This window comes from Micromys minutus, assembly GCF_963924665.1.
Source record: "Micromys minutus genome assembly, chromosome: 5".
Lineage (NCBI taxonomy): Eukaryota > Metazoa > Chordata > Mammalia > Rodentia > Muridae > Micromys > Micromys minutus.
Window position 1 is genome coordinate 58,845,799 of NC_137974.1, and position 19,431 is coordinate 58,865,229.

A 19,431-nucleotide genomic window follows, 5' to 3' on the forward strand; every position below is an offset into this window, starting at 1 on the left:
CAGGATTAAACAAAGAGTCATAAAAAGATCGTCATGTGCTAGGCTTTATTTTGAACGTTGGTAGCAAGATTAACACAACGCCTCTGCTTCCAAAATCTGTATTCTGGCAGTAAGGGTTGTCGTGTTATTGATTTTTCGGAGTTGCAAATGAACAGGGGTGGGTGCAATTCCGTGCGTGAGCCGTGTGGTTTGTGATGATCCAGCCTGAATGCCAAGGGATCGTGAATATTCAAGAGGTGGTCAACGAGTACAGAACTCTGTGTAAGTGCCAGGCACCACTCTAAGACCTTGCCAGGTCCGCCTCTGCCCTCGGTTTGCAGAGAGCCACTTTGTCCTTAGGGATTGAAGCAGGTTCTTTGGAACAGGAGTCTGGTGGAGACACCGAAGCCAGACTGCATCTGCTCCATTATTAATTGCTTAATGACATTTGCTCTTTTAATTTGCTTCAGGAAGAGAGAATCCAGGTCGCCAGGTCAGGACAAAGCCGTGAGGATGGTTTTCCATAAGCCTCCCAGTGTCCTGAGGTTTGGTGTTTTGCTGAGAGAAAAGAGATACCTGTCCTGGAAGGCCCTGCCTTTGACTTCCTGCCCATGGTACCAGCAGTAACTGAGAAACCCACAGACCTTGGGGGCTTCTCATGATGACCTTGCTTGACCTTTAGTCTGGGAAATTTAGCAGATCTGGGGAGAGAAAGGGATTTGCCAAGTTTAAGACCCAATAGAGCAGGGGTTCTCAACCTGTGGGTTTGTGACCCCAAATATCAGTTATTTACATTAGAATTCATAGCAGTAGCAAAAATGCAGTTATGAAGTAGCAGTGAGAAGAATTCTGTGCTTAGGGGTCACCGAAACATGAGGAACTGTATTAAAGGGTTGAGGCATTAGGAAGGTTGAGAAGCATTGCAGTAGAGGTAACAACTGTGGTCATTGGGGTCAGAAGGACAGCCTTGGCCACCCAGGAGCTCTTGGCCACCAGTCTTTGTGTGTTCTTTGGGTCTTTTGAAGCACAGCTTCTTGTCGGGGAACTCATAGTCTATTTTGAACTTGAGTTTCTATAGCAATCGTGAACTCTGACGAGCCTGTACATCTATCCCATGATCCTCTGTCCTCTCTTTTCCATGTAGGTTAAAGGTATTTTTCTGCCTATTTTGTCTTCCTCCAGTGTTTTTGAAGCCAGATGATGATTTCTGAGATTGGTGACCTTGAGAAAAACAAGCTGTGATGAGACCGTTTCCGCAGCTAGAGATCCTCAGTCCAGCACCGACTTTACAGCCCTTCTCTTATAAAATCTGTACTTTAGACTAACCCAAATGTAGCACCACGAGCTGCATTGTGACTTTCACATTTAATCCCAGCACTCAGGAAGAAGAGACAGATGGATCTCTGTGAATTTGAGGGCAGGATAGCCAGGGCTACACAGAGAGAGCCTGTCTCAAAAGACATGGCTTTATTGGTTAATATAAAAAATAAAAAAGAGGCCATGATTCCCTCTAAGTGTGGTGGGGCTTTATTATTGATTTGAGGGAAAGCATGGCCAGAGGCAGGGGCATTTGGGAGAGTCCAGAGTGAACATGACCCTAGGCCAAGCCATGTGAGAAGAGACAGGAGGGGAGAGGGGAGAGCCAGGAGACCAAGAGGCCAGGAGGGTAAAGGCCAGACAAAAGGACTGGGTAATGGAAATGGCTGGATTTATAACTAGCCATATCCTGTAACACATAGGGACTAAGGTATGCTGGGAGAACCTGGTGGTCAGGCCCACTTTGATATGTTAAATAAGCACCTTAGCCTGATTTAAGAGCTAACAGGCTTTGCCTAGCAACTATGAGGCCCTGGGTTCATCCAGCAGCACTACATAAACTGGACGCGTGAAGAGCATCTGTAACCCCTGCCCTCCAGAGGTAGATGCAAGAGAATGGGAAGTTCAAGGTCATAGAGAGTTCGAGGCCAGCCTGGAAGAACTATCCTCTTTCTAGAAGCCAACAAAAAATAATTTTATTGAAATAAAAAGACTAGGGTGACGGATGGCTTCCTGGAATGCCGGAGCCTGTTCATGTATGATAACGGGTCACATATTTTCTCTTCATTAAACAAGCATGGTTGCCACAGCTTTGAGGTAGTGCTTGATTATGGGTAGACAGGGAGCAACCTAGTGGGAAAAGTGCTCGTCATGCAACTGTGAAGACCTGAGTTCAAATCCCCAGGCAGGCCTGTACACCTTTTCAGTGCTCCTACATTGAGGTGGGAGGCAGATGCATGCATTCTCAGAAAGAGCTCATGGGCCGACCAGAGTGACGACTGTAGTGATCTATCATGTGTCTGAGGTGAGAGGTGAGGACCAACAGCCTAGAAGATCCACACATCACAGTTCACCCACAGGAAGCTTTTAGCATATTCACAGCCATTTCTAAAATCACCTGAGAACCCCAGGACTACCTTAGAAACCAATCTTGCATTATTTGATCCTCACTCCCCATTCCTTTGGTCCCTCCTAGCCTCAGGAAACCATTGATCAATTTTATTGTTTGTTTGTTTGTTTTTATGTAGATTTCCTTATGGTGGACATTTCTACCAATAGCTTCAATTATATGTGGATGGCTTCTTTATTATTTTAAAAATTTCAGGTGCATACTGTGTGTGTTTGGGGGGAGGAGGGAGGGAGGGAGGAAGGGAGAGAGAGAAAGAGAGGGAGGTAGAGAGTGCCAGAGAGGTCAGAGGTGTTGAATTCCCCTGGAGCTGGAAGAGTTACAGGCAATCATGAACTGCCTGATATGGACACTGGCAACAGAATTCTGGTCTTCCTGAAGAAGCACGCGTAAGGGCTAACGTTAACCTGGAAGCCTCACTTGCCCAAGGACGGATGGCTTCCTGGAATGCCGGAGCCTGTTCCTGTATGATAACGGGTCACATATTTTCTCTTCATTAAACAAGCGTGGTTGCCACAGCTTTGAGGTAGTGCTTGATTATGGGTAGACAGGGAGCAACCTAGGCAGGAAGTACATCAGGATGTTTGCTTGCCCCTGATTGGACGAAAGCAAGAAGTACCAAAGGCTTGTGGGTTCCTCCCTTTATAGGCACCTGGCTGACCTAATTCGGCACCATTTCTTTGGGAATCCTGGGTAGAGAAACAGCCAGTGTCCACCTTCCTGGCCAGTGTTTTATAAAGCTTGCTTTAGTTGGATCATTGTGGAACTGCTCTTTCTCTTCTCAGTTCTCAGCTTTCACACACATTCTTTTTTTTTTTTTAGGTTACTTTATTTTTTTTTAATCGTCATAACCATTTTATTTAAATTTTTTCTTAGAACTTTATTTAAAAAAAGATACATGTACAGATTTTTAAAAGCATTTTGGCATAAAACTAAATATATTTTTGTCAGTACTTGATACACACATTCTTAATTGCTGAACCATCTCAGTCCCTGCAGCTAACCTCTTTCATTTAATATTTTGAGGATTCATTCATGGGTAAATTAAAAAAAGAGAAATAAGAAGGAAAGGGTGTGTCTGCTCCTAGGTATGGTGGAGGAGAAAGTTTATTGTAGATATGTGGGAGAGCATAACCAGAGGCAGACACATCTGGGGGAGTCCAGAGTGGCCCTGACCCTGAACCATGTGGGGAGGGGAAAGGTACAAAAGGGGCAGCTAACCAAAATGTCTGGATTCTATAGAAAAGGCATCTGTGGGAAGGATAGTTCAACCCCTGGGCTGGAGAGCTCAGGGTAGAGGGTGGGGTATGCCAGCCATACCCTGTAATAGGTAGGGACTGAGGGATGCTGGAAACACCTGGAGTTCAGGTCCACTCTGATATGTTAACCAGGCACCCCAGTCGCTTGGCCTGGGCTGTTTGAAACTGAACCTGGGAACATCATGGATCTTAGAAATACATTTATTTATTTATTTTTTAGTTGTTTCTATTGGAAGTAAGGTTTTCCCCTCTTACTGTTTTTCCCTTGCTGGTAAAAAGCGATCCTTTTTCTTTGTGGAGTTCTACAAGCAAAGAGGTTTGGGCTGGGGCTGGGATGAATGCAATTGTTTTGATGTATCAATGTCACCTGATGAAGAAATTAACCCGAAAGTCTGTACCTTCCCAAGATAGCTGGAGGTGGAGAGAGCTTGTCAGACAGGAAGTTACTGACCTGGGAATGTCTCTCGGGAGAACCGCTCCACTGCCTTGGTATTTGGAGGAATTTCACTGTGTGGTTTAAAATGCAAATGCTGACTGTTTTCTGGTTATTCCTCAGCAGGGATTTGGTGAGCATTGCCCTGGGGCTGCCTACACGGTTGGTAAAGAATGGGGCTTTCTCTTCTCAAGGGACTTCTCTTCTGTCGACACCTGACCTACTTATCTGACACCTTTACTTTCTGTTTTGGCTTGTTTAAAAGAAGTGACACCCTTATGTTCCAAGTGGAACGAGTTCTTTCTGGTTTCCCCTTTGCTTTGAGAGCAGGAACTCAAGGTCAGTAAATTCTATCTTGGACTGATGGACAGAGCCAGAGAGGGACTTTTCACCCTTACAGGACAGGGAACCCAGCTCTTTGAACTTCCTCTTAGCAAGCCTGTACACAGCCTAAATGTTGAAAGTTCAGTCTCTAAGAGGCCTGCCCGGGTGATGTATTTATTATGGGGTATATATTATGAAAAAATGGGTCTCCTAGGCTCTGGCTAAAGGTGCAGATACTGGAGGCTGAGGATTTATCTCAGTCAGTAAAGCTTGGCATATGAGCTTGAGGACCTGGGTTTGATCCCTGGCCCCCTCATGAAGACTGTCCCATAGTGGCAAGTGCCTGTCACCCCCATGCTGGAAGGCAGGGCAAGAGGCTCTCCAGGGTTGGTTGGCCAGCCAGACTAGTCTATTTGGGTGATCACTAGGTCCTAGAGTCTCAAAAAGTGAACATTTCCTGAGAAATAATGCCTAAGGTTGACCTCTAGCTTCCAGACATATGCACATATTTGTGCACACGCACATACATGTTTTATGTATGTTTAGGTAGATCTGGGATGGGGTCCCAGAGGGAAGAAAAGCTATTGTTGTTTGGTTCTAGAAGGATCCTGCCTTTTTTTTTCTTTGCTAAATGTTTGTCTGTCATCTGTCTGTCTCTCTGCTATCATCTATCATATGAATGTAGCATTCACATGCCACAGAGTATGTTTAGAAGTCAATGGACAACTTGCAGTCCTCCCGTCCCACTCTGTGGGCTCCAGGGACCAGAGTGCCAGGCTGGGCAGCAAGCATGCTTCCCTACCTAACCATCTCACCAGCTCAGGATCTTGCATTTCTAAGCAGGTTTCCAGGGATGCTAGTCTTCTAGATTGTACCTTCATTGGCAAAGGTAAATTAGAGGACTTGAGTCTAGACACAGTTTCCTCTCTCCTGGGGGTCAAGCTCCATGCTATCTCTGAGAAGTTGGATGGAGTCCAGAGCTGGTCCTGTGCTTGTGCCTACCTGCTAACACCTTTTCTCCTGTTGCTTAGAGACAGAAAGATGCTACTTGCAGCCCAGCAGAGGAGGGAGAAAGTGCACTCAGGGGTAGGACACAGTCCAGATGGCTAGGTGGGAGCTACCAGGGATTGGGAATTCAAGGAGTAGTGGACACCCAAATGCCAAGAAACTAATGTTACAAATATATTCTTAGTGTTAAAGAAAAGGTGTTATATTTTAAATGGTTATATAATTGTATGAAAAATGTCCTTGGGTTTACCACCACTTGGCCTGCAAAACCTGGTCCTTTTAAAAGTTTCTGGTGGGCTGGAGAGATGGCTCATTGGTTAAGAGCACTGACTGCTCTTCCAGAGGTCTTGAGTTCAAGTCCCAGCAACCACATGGCTCACAACCATCTGTTATGAGATTTGATGCCTTCTTCTGGTGTGTCTGAAAACAGCTACAGTGTTTTATATAATAATAATAATAATAATAATAATAATAATAATAATAATAATAATAATAATGTTTCTGGCACTAGAGAGCAGAAGGGTCTCTGTAAGTTCCAGGCCAGCCTAGTCAACAAAGTGAGTTTTAGGTTAGGACTACATAGGAAGACCCTGTCTCAAACACAAAACCAAGTCAAACTAAACCAACCAAACAAAATTATTTACATATTGTAATAAAAAACAAATGGCTTGAAACCATCCGTAATGAGATCTGATGCCCTCTTCTGGTGTGTCTGAAGACAGCTACTCACATACATAAAATAAATGAATCTAAAAAACAAACAAACAAACAAAAAAAACCCCACCACTATTGAAAAAAATGTAGAAACTCGAAACAAAACAAATGTATAGCTTAATAGCTAGAAAGGGATATAGCACACAGGGAGCGCTCTTGCCCAGTCTGCATGAAGCCTTGGGTTTGATTCTTCAGCATGCAAACAAACTATTTCTCCCTACTATGTTGGATGCGGAATAGAACTTGGCAGTTACCCTGGGTCCTTCCATGACTTCTGCCTGGACCTGACCCGCTTTTCTCTTCCCAGAGGCACCCACTGCCCTGATGCTCTTAGTTTCTTTTATTTCTTGGCCCCTTATTAGCATATATTAATTGTCCAAAATCTGGTGCATCACTGTGATATTTTTATACATGTAAATAATGGACCTTAATAATATTCACACTCAGTTTGCATTTGAGGTTTCAGGTAGTGGGGATTTGCTCCCAATTTGCTATGTAGCTGTGTAAGCTTTAATTTTTCAAAACCTACCTCAAATAATGGTTCTTAAACACTTTAACCTCCCTTCTAGCCCATCATCTACCAGAGGTAGTGGAAAAGAGAGCTTATTAGGATACGGGGGAAATAGAACTATTTAGAAATTGTTCTTTGGAATTCTAAGTTATCAGGAAACCAGCAGTTCAGGTAGCAGGATTCAGCAGCGTGATCCACTCACAAATACTTCACCAATATATCAGCAGTTCAGTTCAGTAGAGTTGGGACGGCAAACAGGAATGAGCAGCGGTGGCCCGACCTGGCAGAGACAGCCAGGCTTCAGCTGCATTGGGACGAGTCAGCAGGAGGATTCAGGACCATCAGGGATGCCGGGAGAAGTTCTTAACTGTGCCACTCTCAACAAGGCGAAGATCAGTGAAGACATGAGACCAAGAAGTATTGCAAAGCTAGCGATGCAACCAAGCCAAACCTCCATCACTGTCTGTGGAGTGATGATGCTCCTTCCAAACATCATGTGTCCTCCACAGGTCTTGCCTTACCATGTGATTCGCTTCAGCATGTGAGTCTATATTTATCAGCTGACTTCACTCTGCTAATTGGCCCGAGTCCACAGAATCCACAAGAAGCTATAGTCCAGCTGGCTAGCTTGCTCTGGGGAACTCTACCCTCTGAGTACCAGGATGTCAGATGGGTGACTACCCCTGCCTGGGAGTTATGTGGTCACTGGAATTGCAACTCTGGTCTTCATGACTTGCTCAGTATGCACTTTACCCACTGAATCCCAGTCCCCTGTGGATGCTCTTATCCCAAATGGTGCATTCACATTCAGATGCCTGTCTTTCTGCCCCCTTATCAACGTTGATGGCATCTGTGGGTCTCTATTAATTCACTAGAAAATTACAACACAACAAATTCTGGTTCTGTCTGCTCACTTTCAGTGTTTACTTGGAGTTTTGCTGTGAGGAGACACGACCTCTGACCCGTTGATTAGCCAGTAGCATAGTCAGTGAAGAAAAGGACAGATGTTTCATTTCCCTCCACGTGGACGTCAGAAGACATTGTCACACATTGGGTCTCATCAGTCACTGTATCTCAGCAGGGGTTTTTGTCTACGGCCGCCCATGCTAAGCTAGCTGGACCAAATTTCAGGGGATTCCCATCCCCATGTAAGAGTGTTGGGATTACAGGTGTGATCAACTACTTCTGGCTGAATGTAGGTTCTCGGGGACTGAGTGTCAACTCCACACTCATGTGGCAAGTGCTTTATCCATTGGTTCATTTCCTCAACCTCCTAGGTCCTTTTGAATGATTAATTAGTGGTCTATTATATTACTATTGTTAGTTTCAACTAGAAGTAGCTTTTTTTTTTTTTAAATTTCAGCAACACTTATGACTTATCTGATATATTTTGTGTGTGTGGTGTTGTTTTGTTTACTTTTTTATTTTTATTTTTTGAGATGGGTCTTTTGTTGCTCGGGTTGGTCTCCAGGTGACTATGTAGCTGAGGCTGTCCTTGAACTCCTTATCTTCAAACCTCTACTTCCCAAGTACTAGGACTACAGGAGTAAATCACCAGACCTGAGTATTTTATGTTTCTTGCCTTAGTCTTGGAATCAGCCATCTCCAAAAGCCCCAAGTTCAAAATGCTATACGGAAACCATAATCTAAGCTGGGCATAGTGATACAGCCCTAATCCTAGTTATCACTTAAGAGGTCAAGATCAGAGACTGGTCTCTACTTGAGGCCAGCCTGGGCTACCCATGCGTTCCACACTAGTGTGGAACTATATAGCTAGAGTTCAATGCTCAGCAACCACATGGTGGTTCATAACCATCTATAAAAAGTTTAATACCCTCTTCTGACATGCAGGCATACATGTAGGCAGAACACTGTAGACATAATAAATAAATACTTTTAAAAGAATAAATTTAGACGGTACATAAACAGATTCAAAATGTTGCTGTATGTGACGGGGTCACTGGGGAGATGTTGGTCAAAGAGTTTAAAGCATAGATTAGGAGAGAGAGAGAGATTTGAAAGCCTATTGCATAGCATGGATAACTTAAAATTAACAATAATGCGTATTTCATAATTGCTAAGGGAGTAGGAGTGTGTGTGTGTGTGTGTGTGTGTGTGTGTGTGTGTATTTAAAAAGCTGACAATGAAAGCAGGCATGGTGGCACTGGAGAGGCTGAGGCAGGAGGATCACCACAAGCTTGAGACCTGATCTAGATAGGGAGGTCCAGCCAATCTAAGGCTGCCAAGGGCAGCTAGAAGTGCACAATAAGACCACATTTTGAACAACCACAGGAACCAGGCCTCTGCATTTGAGCAATTCTAAGTATGGGGTGAGTGTGGCTTGCACCACTTTGCACTGGTGGGCTTAGGTTCAGAGGGCAAAGGGCTGCTTTGGAGCCTAGCTCCCAGCCTGGCAGTGCGTTCAGCCACTGACAGCGGCACAGTGATCCTTAGGGGCTGCACAATTGAGAATTCATTCTTCACTAGAACTAATCAAAGTGCGGGGTTTCTGCGTAGTGTTTTTATCTTCCTGGAGGGAAGTCCAGGATGAAGTAATTCTGTTGGAGTGTTATGTTATGAAAAGACCGGGGGGGGGGGGGAGTTAAAGGAAAGCACGAATGCAGAAGGGTGTGGCAGAAGGGTGTGGCCGGGTGCTGCCACTGTTGGCCAGGGCAAGCATCTTTGTATCCGCTTGTGTAGCTATGGGGAGGTAGATGACCTTGAGCAAGGATGGGGAGGGGTGGGGTTTGTGGAGGCTTCCCCTGGATGCTTTTCTGTAGTTTTGTTTTTTTTTTTTTCTGAGTTGAGGTTGTCTTTGGGTATATGTGTTTGTGCATATGTATTTGGGCATGCTTGCAATGGAGGCCAGAGGATGGTATCTGTGTCTTTCTCAGCTGCTTTTCCATCATAGGTTCTGCACAGTGTCTCACTGAACCTGGAGTTGGACAGTTTGGCTACACTGCTTGTCCAGAGGGCCCTAGGATCCCCATCTTCCCATCCCAGCGCTACAGCACTGGCTTTTTGTTGTTATTGTTGTTGTTTGTTTTAAAACAAGCTCTGGGCCTTGCCTGACATGCGTTTTGCAAGCCGAGAGCCATCTCTCCAGTTTTTGTCCTTTTATTTTCTTTCGAGTTTGTAAACTAGTTCATTGCTTTCTTGTTCCAAATTAGATGAAGCATAAGAACAGACTGAAGCAACATTTGTTTATTTTCCAGGGAAATTTATCGTTAAATCCTTCCCTGTTGACAAAGATATTTGGCTGTGCCCCTTCCCCAAAGGTGGGATTTTGGGGAAGAGGGCTGTCTCCCAGAATATACGCTATGATGAAAGGTGTCATGGGGTGGCTGTGGCTCTTGACATTCAGATAGACTTTTATCCAGGTATCTGTTGTCCCCAAAGCTTCCTTTGCCACTTAGCTGTCAGGGGGAGGCCATTACTCTGGCTTTGATTTAGAAATCTCTCTCTCTGTGTGTCACACACACACACATACACACACACATTAAATCAGAACACAGAGTTCCATTATCCTATCTTGAAATGGGGCCTCTGCCTGTCTGTTAGGATGTCTGCAGAGCAGAGATGTAAACACAGAACCAAAGATCTACCATTAGCGCCAGTTTCGTTTGCTATCAGCTTACCCATTACCCTTTGAGATGCCATTAAAAATGCATTCAGGATGTGAGGGAGATGGGGGCCTATCAAAATACAAGTTGACTGTAATTGATGACGACACTCCCTCCTCACTCTCCCCCCTCCCCTTCCGCTTCCAGTGGCTTTAAGCCATCTGAGATATAACCCAGGGCAGGAAGGAGAGGAGGGAAAAGGGCCTCCAGACAGTGGTAAGTGCTACCAGAGGCCAGGGAGTCAAACGCCAAGAGGCTCCTGCCACCCTCACTCAGGACCTGGGACTTAGTAGAGTACTTAAGCTCCTAACAGCAGCCACCTGGTACTGAGCACCTGTATTTGTCAGGTGCTATGTTTCTCTTCTTAAGCTCCTAACAGCAGCCACCTGGTACTGAGCACCTGTATTTGTCAGGTGCTATGTTTCTCTTCTTCTCTGTGCTAGGGCTCCAACCCCACTTCCTGCATGCTAGGTAAGCTCTCTAGCGCTAACCCTCGTACATAGGCTCTGGTAACATGTTTTATATGTAGCAACATTTAGTTTTCACAGTAAGCTGTTAAGAACCTTATTTTACACACGAGGAGGCTGAGAGTAGCTTCGTGGTGTGTTTACTGATGTGCAGGCAATAATCAGTAGAGTAGGGGACTCAAACCCCACAGCCTGCCTTTAGAGCCAACATTGTTAACTTAGTGTGTGTTTTACGATTTTTAAAAAAGATTTATTTCATGTATGTGAGTACACTGTTGCTGTCTTCAGACGCACCAAAAGAAACACTGGATCCCATTACAGATGGTTGTGAGCCACCGTGTGGTTGCTGGGAATTGAACTCAGGACCTCTGGAAGAGCTTTTAACTGCGGAGCCATCTCTCCAGCCCCATGTGTATGTCTAATACACACAATTATGGATGTCTATGCATCTGTGATCCTAATTATCAGTAAGTTATAAAACAGGGTCACTAGAAAGCCTATTCGCCACAGGGAAGACTTTACCATGAGAGCTCCTTGCTGACAGGCACAGGCAGGGAACTCAGAACTCTCCTTGGATGGGGGCAATCTGCTCCACGGCATACAAACTACCCTTCTCTCCTTCACAAGCTGAGACATAAACTTACAGCTGGGGTTGATGGGAAGGGCCACACCTGGCTAGGACAGAGAAAGAGGATGGAAAGACCCTTGTCTCTGGCCTTACACAGTCACATGGGAACTTGGTCTGCATTGTTAGAGGCCAGAATAACTTTCTTTCTTTGTATCACTGAAGTCTGTAGATTAGTAGCTAGATTTGCAAGCTGATAGAAGAAAATAAAAAGCCAATGTGTGGGACAAGATGGATTATGATATATGTGATATGTTTGCGCCATTTTGGTAGCAAGCCAAGGGCATAATGAAAGCGTGCTAGAGTAAGTATAGGAGCACACGGAGCCCTGAAGATCTCAGGAACACTTCAATGATTCAGAAAGGCCATTGGAAAATTCCACAATGGTGCAGAAAAAGGAGAGGCTGTATGAGTTGGTTAATGGAATTAAGAACATACATACATTCCAGCCTGTTCTGCAAATGTGGGGAGTGACTATCTTGTGCCCAGTGAGGGACATCGATGTAGCCCTTGCCTTCAGGGAGCTCTCTGAGGGGGGCAGGGTGTTCCAGGAAACTGAGGAGCAGAACAACTATCTCCAAAGATGCTAAGAGACTGAAGAAACAGACAGACCCAAGGTTGCAAAGAACAATTTATCGGGGACCTGCTAGCAGGAGCATGGTCAAGGGTAGCAGTGACTCCTCTTGGCAACAATATTTCTGGTATATCTCAAACTCACATCAAAAATGATGTCAGACATAGTCTTGGCTCTGAGAGCACCAGCGCCCAGTCACGGTGCTCTGAATAACAACTCCCATGGTTTTGTCCGTCTGTCTGGGAAATGGGTGGGGAAACAGGGTGGGGCCAGTGTTGTTGTGTAAGATGGCTGCACTCCTGTCCAGCAAACTTTCCGTGTGGCCAAGCGAGCTAGACCCTCACTGGGGCTGTAGAGGGCACAGGGAAGAATGCAGGGAGATGAGAAGGAATTAGTTGTTGGGGAGCATACAGTGTAAATGAATTGGGGTTCAGGGTTCAGTTGCTAGAGTGCTTTCCTAGCATGCAAGGCACCCCTGGTTCAATTCCCTGAATCCCATGAAACAGATGTGATGGTACACACCTGTAATTCAGAGGTAGGAGGGTCAGAAGTTCAAAGCTATTCTCAGCTATATAGTTAGAGTGAGTTCCCGCCATTTTCTTCCAAGGTCCTCCCACCTGGAGGTAGGTCTTACAGTAGTTAAGGTGTCCCTGTGGCTCTTGGAGTGTGAGTCAGCAGAACGTGTCACCTTCAGCTGTCATCTGGGTATCAGAAGGATATTCTACTGTTTTTTTTTTTTTTTTTTTTTTTTTTTTTGTTTTGTTTGTTTTTTTTTTTTTTTTTTTTGTTGTTTTTTGTTTTTTGTTTTTTGATAAGGTTTCTCTGTGTAGCCTAGGCTGTCCTGAAATTAGCTATGTAGACCAGGCTGGTCTAGAAAGCAATACTGTGCCTGTCTCCCTAGGGCTAGGATTAAAGGCATATGCCACCATGCCCAGTGACTTTGATCTCCTAGTTCTTCCTGCCTCCGTCTCTTTAAATGCCAGACTTATAGCATGTCTCCTCATATCCAGTTTCCTCCTTTATCCTTTGGAAGTGGTAAGAGCAGAGGGGACAGTGGGGCTCGGGGATGGAGACAGCCCTGCCTGCAGTGACAGACAGATAGACCTTGGCTGTCAGCTCAGGATGATGATGTTGCCCTCCGAAAGCAGGGACACAAAGGGAGTGATAAATTGAAGGTATTAAATGGCACTTGAGAAGCTGAGAAGAAAGAAATGAATTTACTTTGCAGAAATATCGACGCCTGCAAGACACTTGACTTTTTTTTTTCTTCAAACACTGAACTGAGGAAGAGTCTGGATGAAGGCAGTGGTGGAGAGGGAGATGGAGATGAGGGAAAGCCAGAAGCAGGAGCCAGCTCTGCTGTGAGAGAGCTTTCCCTCAAAGCTGGCTTCCCCGGAGTCTCTGCCTTGGTTTTATGGGTCTTTAGTCTTTAGAGACAAGACTTGGGCTGGTTTGGGCATAGGCCCCAAGTCAAAGCCAAAATCCAGCAGCAGATGGTCATGAGCTTAGAAAAATTGTCTATAATTTTATTTTCTGGAAAATTGCTTCCTTTCATATAAATCAATGTAAACACATATGGATAGGAACACACATATGCATGTACATATGTATGCACACACTGAGATACATACCCACATGTCTGAACATACTCATCTGGATTTCTGTTTTATTTTTCATTGCTAAGGACCACAGCTTTACACCTTAAAACATTTATGTATGTATCTATGTATGTATGTGGAATTTGTGGATGTCAGAAGACAACTCAAAGGGGTCAATTCTTTTTTTGTTCTACCATAAGTGTTGGGATAGAACACAGGTCCTCTGGCTGGTGTCTTTACCCACTGAGCCATTTTGCAGGCCCTAATTTGACTTTGAATAAAAAGGTTTATCAGAGTTGTTTCTCACACAAAACTTGGTGAGCAGATTTAAAAATTTATACTACAACACAGTAAGTAACGTACGGAGATGCAAACCCTCAGATATGGTCAAAATAAAATTTAACTCCTATGCATGGGAAGCGCTTCATTTTACCCCCAGTGAACTGACAATGTCTGCTTTGGCATAATAGGTGAGTATATTGAAATATCACTATTTAGAATATTTTACCCAGCACTTGAACTTTATCTACTTTTTCTCCCACAAAAAAAAGCATAACATGGCCTCCCGATGTTGATAGGACAGTTAAATCTATAATATCGTCCACCCAGCCCTAAGGGTGTCAAACTGTGCCCAGTGGGGGTCCACACAGAAATCCGGGGCATGGCAATGTGTGCTGGTGACTCACTGGGGACAGGAGCTGGAGCAGACAGGACAATGTCTGCCAGCCTAGCTGGAAAAGAAAATGGCGGGGCCTAGGTCGGTGGATAAGTCACTTGCCGTGAATGTGTGAGGACCAGAGTTCAGATCTTCAGAACCCACTTAAAAGTCAGGCAGTGTGGATCCACGGGCAATTCCAGCAATCAGAGGCAGATGGACGTTTCCTGAGTCAAGCTGGTTAGCAAGACGGACAGGGTTCACAAGGGCTGGAGAGATGGCTCAACTGCTAAGAGCACTGACTGGTCCTCCAGAGGTCCTGAGTTCAATTCCCAGCAACCACATGGTGGCTCACAACCATCTGTAAAGGGTACTATTATTATTTTAGCTTTCTTTTTCTGAGCCAAGGCCTCATGTAGCTCTGGCTGGCCTAGAACTGAAAACTACACGGACAAGGCTGATCTTGAACTTTACTGATTCTCCTGCTTCTGCCCTTTGATTGCTGGGGTTACAAGCATGTGTCATCACCCCTGACATCACCCCGCCCCCAACATCATCACCATCGTCATCATTTTGAGACTGTTATTTTAAGGCAGGGTCTCAAATAGGCCAAGCCGACCCTAACCTTTCTATGTAGCTAAGGTTGAGTGATGTTGAATTTCTGAACATCCTGCGTCCACCTCTGAGTGCTGGGGTTGTAGATAACGCTGTGTCTCATTTACACCACACTGTGGTTTTGTACACATTAGCCAAGCACTACCAACTGAGCTACATCCCCAACTCCTTAAAAATCACTACTTAAAATGATTTTTAACTGTGCGTTTATGTGTTTGTGTGTATGCACACATAAGTGCCAGGGCTTAAAGAAGCCGGAAGAAGGTGTCTGATCGTGAGACTGGAGTTAGAAGCTGTGGTTACGGCTGTGAGCTACCTCACTCAGGTGCTGGGAACCAAACACAGTTCCCTATGAGAGCAGCAGGTGCTCTTTATGGCTGAGCCATCTTTGCAGCCTTTGTTCCAATGACTTTAAAATGTCCACTCACGTTACTGTGCCACTGTAACCACTACCCATCTCCACACTGAAGCGCTGTGTTCTCTGAACACCAGCCAGTCTCTCCAAGCTACTAATCCACTTCCTGTCTCTGTGAATGTGGCTCTTCCAGTGTGGACACCAGATGTGACAGTGACCTGGTTTCCTTGTATATTAGTGCTCCCCTATGTGGTGGCTGGCTATGGATGGCCCTGGGGACTTTTTTCTTATTAACTGTCACCCCTGGAGAAAGCTGCTATTCAGCTGATGTTCTCACTCCCACCAATGGTCCCTAGCATAGGAACTAAGAACTGCCAACTTCATAGCTAGTTTTCTGCAGTCACAGGAGTAAGTGAATGCCATCTGGTGGGGGTGGGTATCGGTGGGACCTCCATGGAGTGAGCACAGGCTTTCAGGCTCTGAAAGTTCTGTCTGAAGCTGCTGTCTCTGCTGTGATGGTTTTGGGATCTTTCTTCATTACTTCACCTACTCTGAAAGATACCTCCCCTCTCTATCTCTCTGATTCTCTTTGTTTCTCTCTCTGTGTATGTCTCTGTCTGTCTCTGTCTCTCTGCCTGTCTATGTCTGTCTGTCTGTCCATCTCTCTGTATGTATGTGTGTGCATTCATGTGCCCTAGCATGTGTGCTAAAGGCAGTTGAAAACTTTCTGGAGACCACTCTCTCCTACCATGTGGGTTCTGGCAACTGGACCCCAGCCATTAGGCACCTTTAGCTGCTTAGATATCACCCTTCTCTGAAAGATTCCTTTCCATATTGTTAGGCCTTAGACTAAAAAATGTGCCATCTATCTATCTGTTTGTCTGTCTGTCTGTCTATCATCTATTTATTATCGATTTATCTATCTATCTACCTATCATCTATCAATTGATCAATCAATCATCTATCTATCTATCATCTCTCTCTCTCTCTCTCTCTCTTTCTATATATATATATATATATATATATATATATATATATATATTTTTTTTTTTTTTTTAATGGTGTAAGGAGCTGAAGAGCTCAGTGGTTAAGAGTGCTTGCTGTTCATGTAGAGGGACACAGTTCAGTTCTTAGTACCACAGTGTGTGTGTGTGTGTGTGTGTGTGTGTGTGTGTGTGTGCACGTGTGCGCATGTGCATGATCACAACCATCTAGAACTCTAGCTCCTTATGATCTAGAACCCTCTTCTGGCCTAACCATATAACATACACACACACACACACACACACACACACACACACACACACACCTTATCTTAAAAATAAACTTCGAGCTGGTACCTGTTTCTTTTCTGTCGTCACCTTTATCTGCTGGTCAGAATGAGTCCCTGGGCTGTTTACAGGCTCATTTCATCGTCTGGAGAAAGGTGCATCTGGTTTTGAGCTTTTCTGGAAAATGAAGAACCGGAATAAACTCTGAGAAGACTGATGTGTGTTAGGAGAATATGTTCCTGTCTATCTAAGGGCACGGGAATCTTGAAGACCTCTGTTCTGCAAACAACAACAACAACTATTATTGTTACTATTACCCCAGAGGCGGTAGCAGGAGCTGTCCAGCAACTGTGAATGTGCACCACAAGCTCCTTCTTGGGAGCTGGAGAAGACAGAAAGGTCTTGGGAGAGCTGCTGAGAAAGGGTCAGTTTCGCTGGGTTGTCATTGATGGAAACTCAGCACTGTTAGAGCAGCTCCTCCGCCGTGTGGTCTTTGTGTTTTCTCCTGCTTGTGTGACTGTGTCACAGCCATGGAGACAGAGATGTTGATCCAGATTGTTGCCCCCAGCAGCCTGAAGAGGTCCTTTATCCTGTAGAGATTCACTGAGGTAAAGCTGGATCCTTTGCAGAAAGAATTTCTAGGGGAGCCACTGTGAATCAGGATTGGACTTTATTATGAGACAACCGAAAAGACCCTGAAGCCTGGGGCTTAACAGAAAGAGTCCCCTGGAAAAAGAAGAGGAATGCTTGTGCGCTGGGGTGGTCTTCTACTGTCTTCACAATAACAGTGTATGCAGTTTGGGTGAATTTCGAAGTTATTATTTCCAGAAGATTACCTAGGAATTTGTGCACACAGGATGATTCCTGTCAGGAGTGTGATGGGTAAGGGGACACCCTAGATAGAGATGCAGGAAATGAAGATATTTTCACTCTGTTCCAAAGCTGGTTGTCTTGTCTGTGAGATATACAGCGTGTCTGGGGAGGAGGAAGGTCATGTGTGACATATTACACACTGGGTTTAACTCCCGATTCAGTTATTTTTACATCCTTAAAAGAAATACTGTCTCTATGACTGGGAAGATGGCTCAGTGGTTATGAACACTTGCTGTTCTTCCGGAGGGCAGGAATTCTATTCCCAGCATCCGTGCGGGGATGGGGGGTGTTAAGAAATGGCTCACAACTGCCTGTAACTTCAGTTCCAGAGGATCTGGTGTCCTCTTCTGATTACCATGGGTGCGGGCACACACAGGTGTGTGCACACATAATACACTGATAATAATAATGATAATAATGTCTCTATGTCAGCAACCTGCATAGTAAATGTTTTTTATACTAGAGTTGATTCTCAGCTTGTGAGAGGTCCCAGCCAGACTCCTTTCCCTCCCTATATTCCCTTCATTTTTCTCTTTCTGCCATGCCTCAGATGGGACATATGTTCTCGACTCCCCAATTTGGGCTTTTCCCATGTGACTCTGAGTAACCGCACAGAGGGTGTGACAATGTGACATTTTCAGTTGAGTCACTAGGCGTCCTGTTCTCACTCACCTCCTGCCTTTGCCATCTGACATGAGAACACATCCTCGCTGTTTTTGGGAGAATGGAACAAATCTGGGGAGCAAGCCTTGGCCTGAGCTGCATCCAGCATCCAGGCCACCTTGAGCCTGAAGCTGATTGGTAGTCACGGACTCATCCAGACTCATGGACAAGAAAACGAGAACATCTCATGTTTGCTGTTGTAGGCAGCTGAGTTTGGGGGCTGTACGTTATGCAGCATTGTTATGGCCAGAGCTGACTAATGCACAGAACAACTGTCAGAAGCCAAAGCAAAGGACAAGGGAAGGAGATGCTGGTGTGCGAGACAAAACAGTAAGTGATGAGTGATGGTTGATGATGCAGTCACAGGCTGGAAGAACACCTGGAAAAGGAACCTCCCACACACATAGACGGACACACACAGACACATACACACAGACATACACGCACAGACACACACACACAGACATACACACACAGACACACAGACATATAGACACACAGAGACATATAGACACACAGATACACAGACACACAGAGACATACACACACAGATACACAGACACATACACACAGAGACATATAGATACACAGATACACAGACACACACAAAGATACACACAGACACATACACACACAGACATATAGACACACAGATACACAGATACACACAGACATACACACACAGACACATTCACACACAGAGACATATAGACACACAGATACACAGACACACACAGACACACACAGACATACACAGACATACACACACAGACACACAGACACATACACATACACACAGAGACATATAGATACACAGATACACAGACACACACAGATACACACAGACACGTACACACACAGACACACAGACACATACACATACACACAGAGACATATAGATACACAGATACACAGACACACACAGATACACACAGACACGTACACACACAGACACACAGACATATAGACACACAGATACACAGACACACACAGACATACACACACAGACACATAGATACACAGACACACACAGACATACACACACAGACACATAGATACACAGACACACACAGACATACACACACAGACACACACAGACACACAGACATACAGACACACAGATACACAGACACACACAGACATACAAACACAGACACACCACATACACACCACACACGTACACACACACAGAGAGTGGTGGTTTGAATATGTGTGGCCTAGGTATGGCCTCGTTGGAGTAGGTGTGTCATGTGGGCATGGGCTTTAAGACCATTGTCCTAGCTGCCTGAAAGCCAGTCTTCTCCTAGCAGCCTTCAGATGAAGATGTAGAACTCTCAGCTCCTCCTGTACCATGCCAGACAGGAGGCTGCCATGTTCCTGCCTTGATGATACTGGACTGAACCTCTAAACCTATAAGTCAGTCCCAATTTAATGTTGTCCT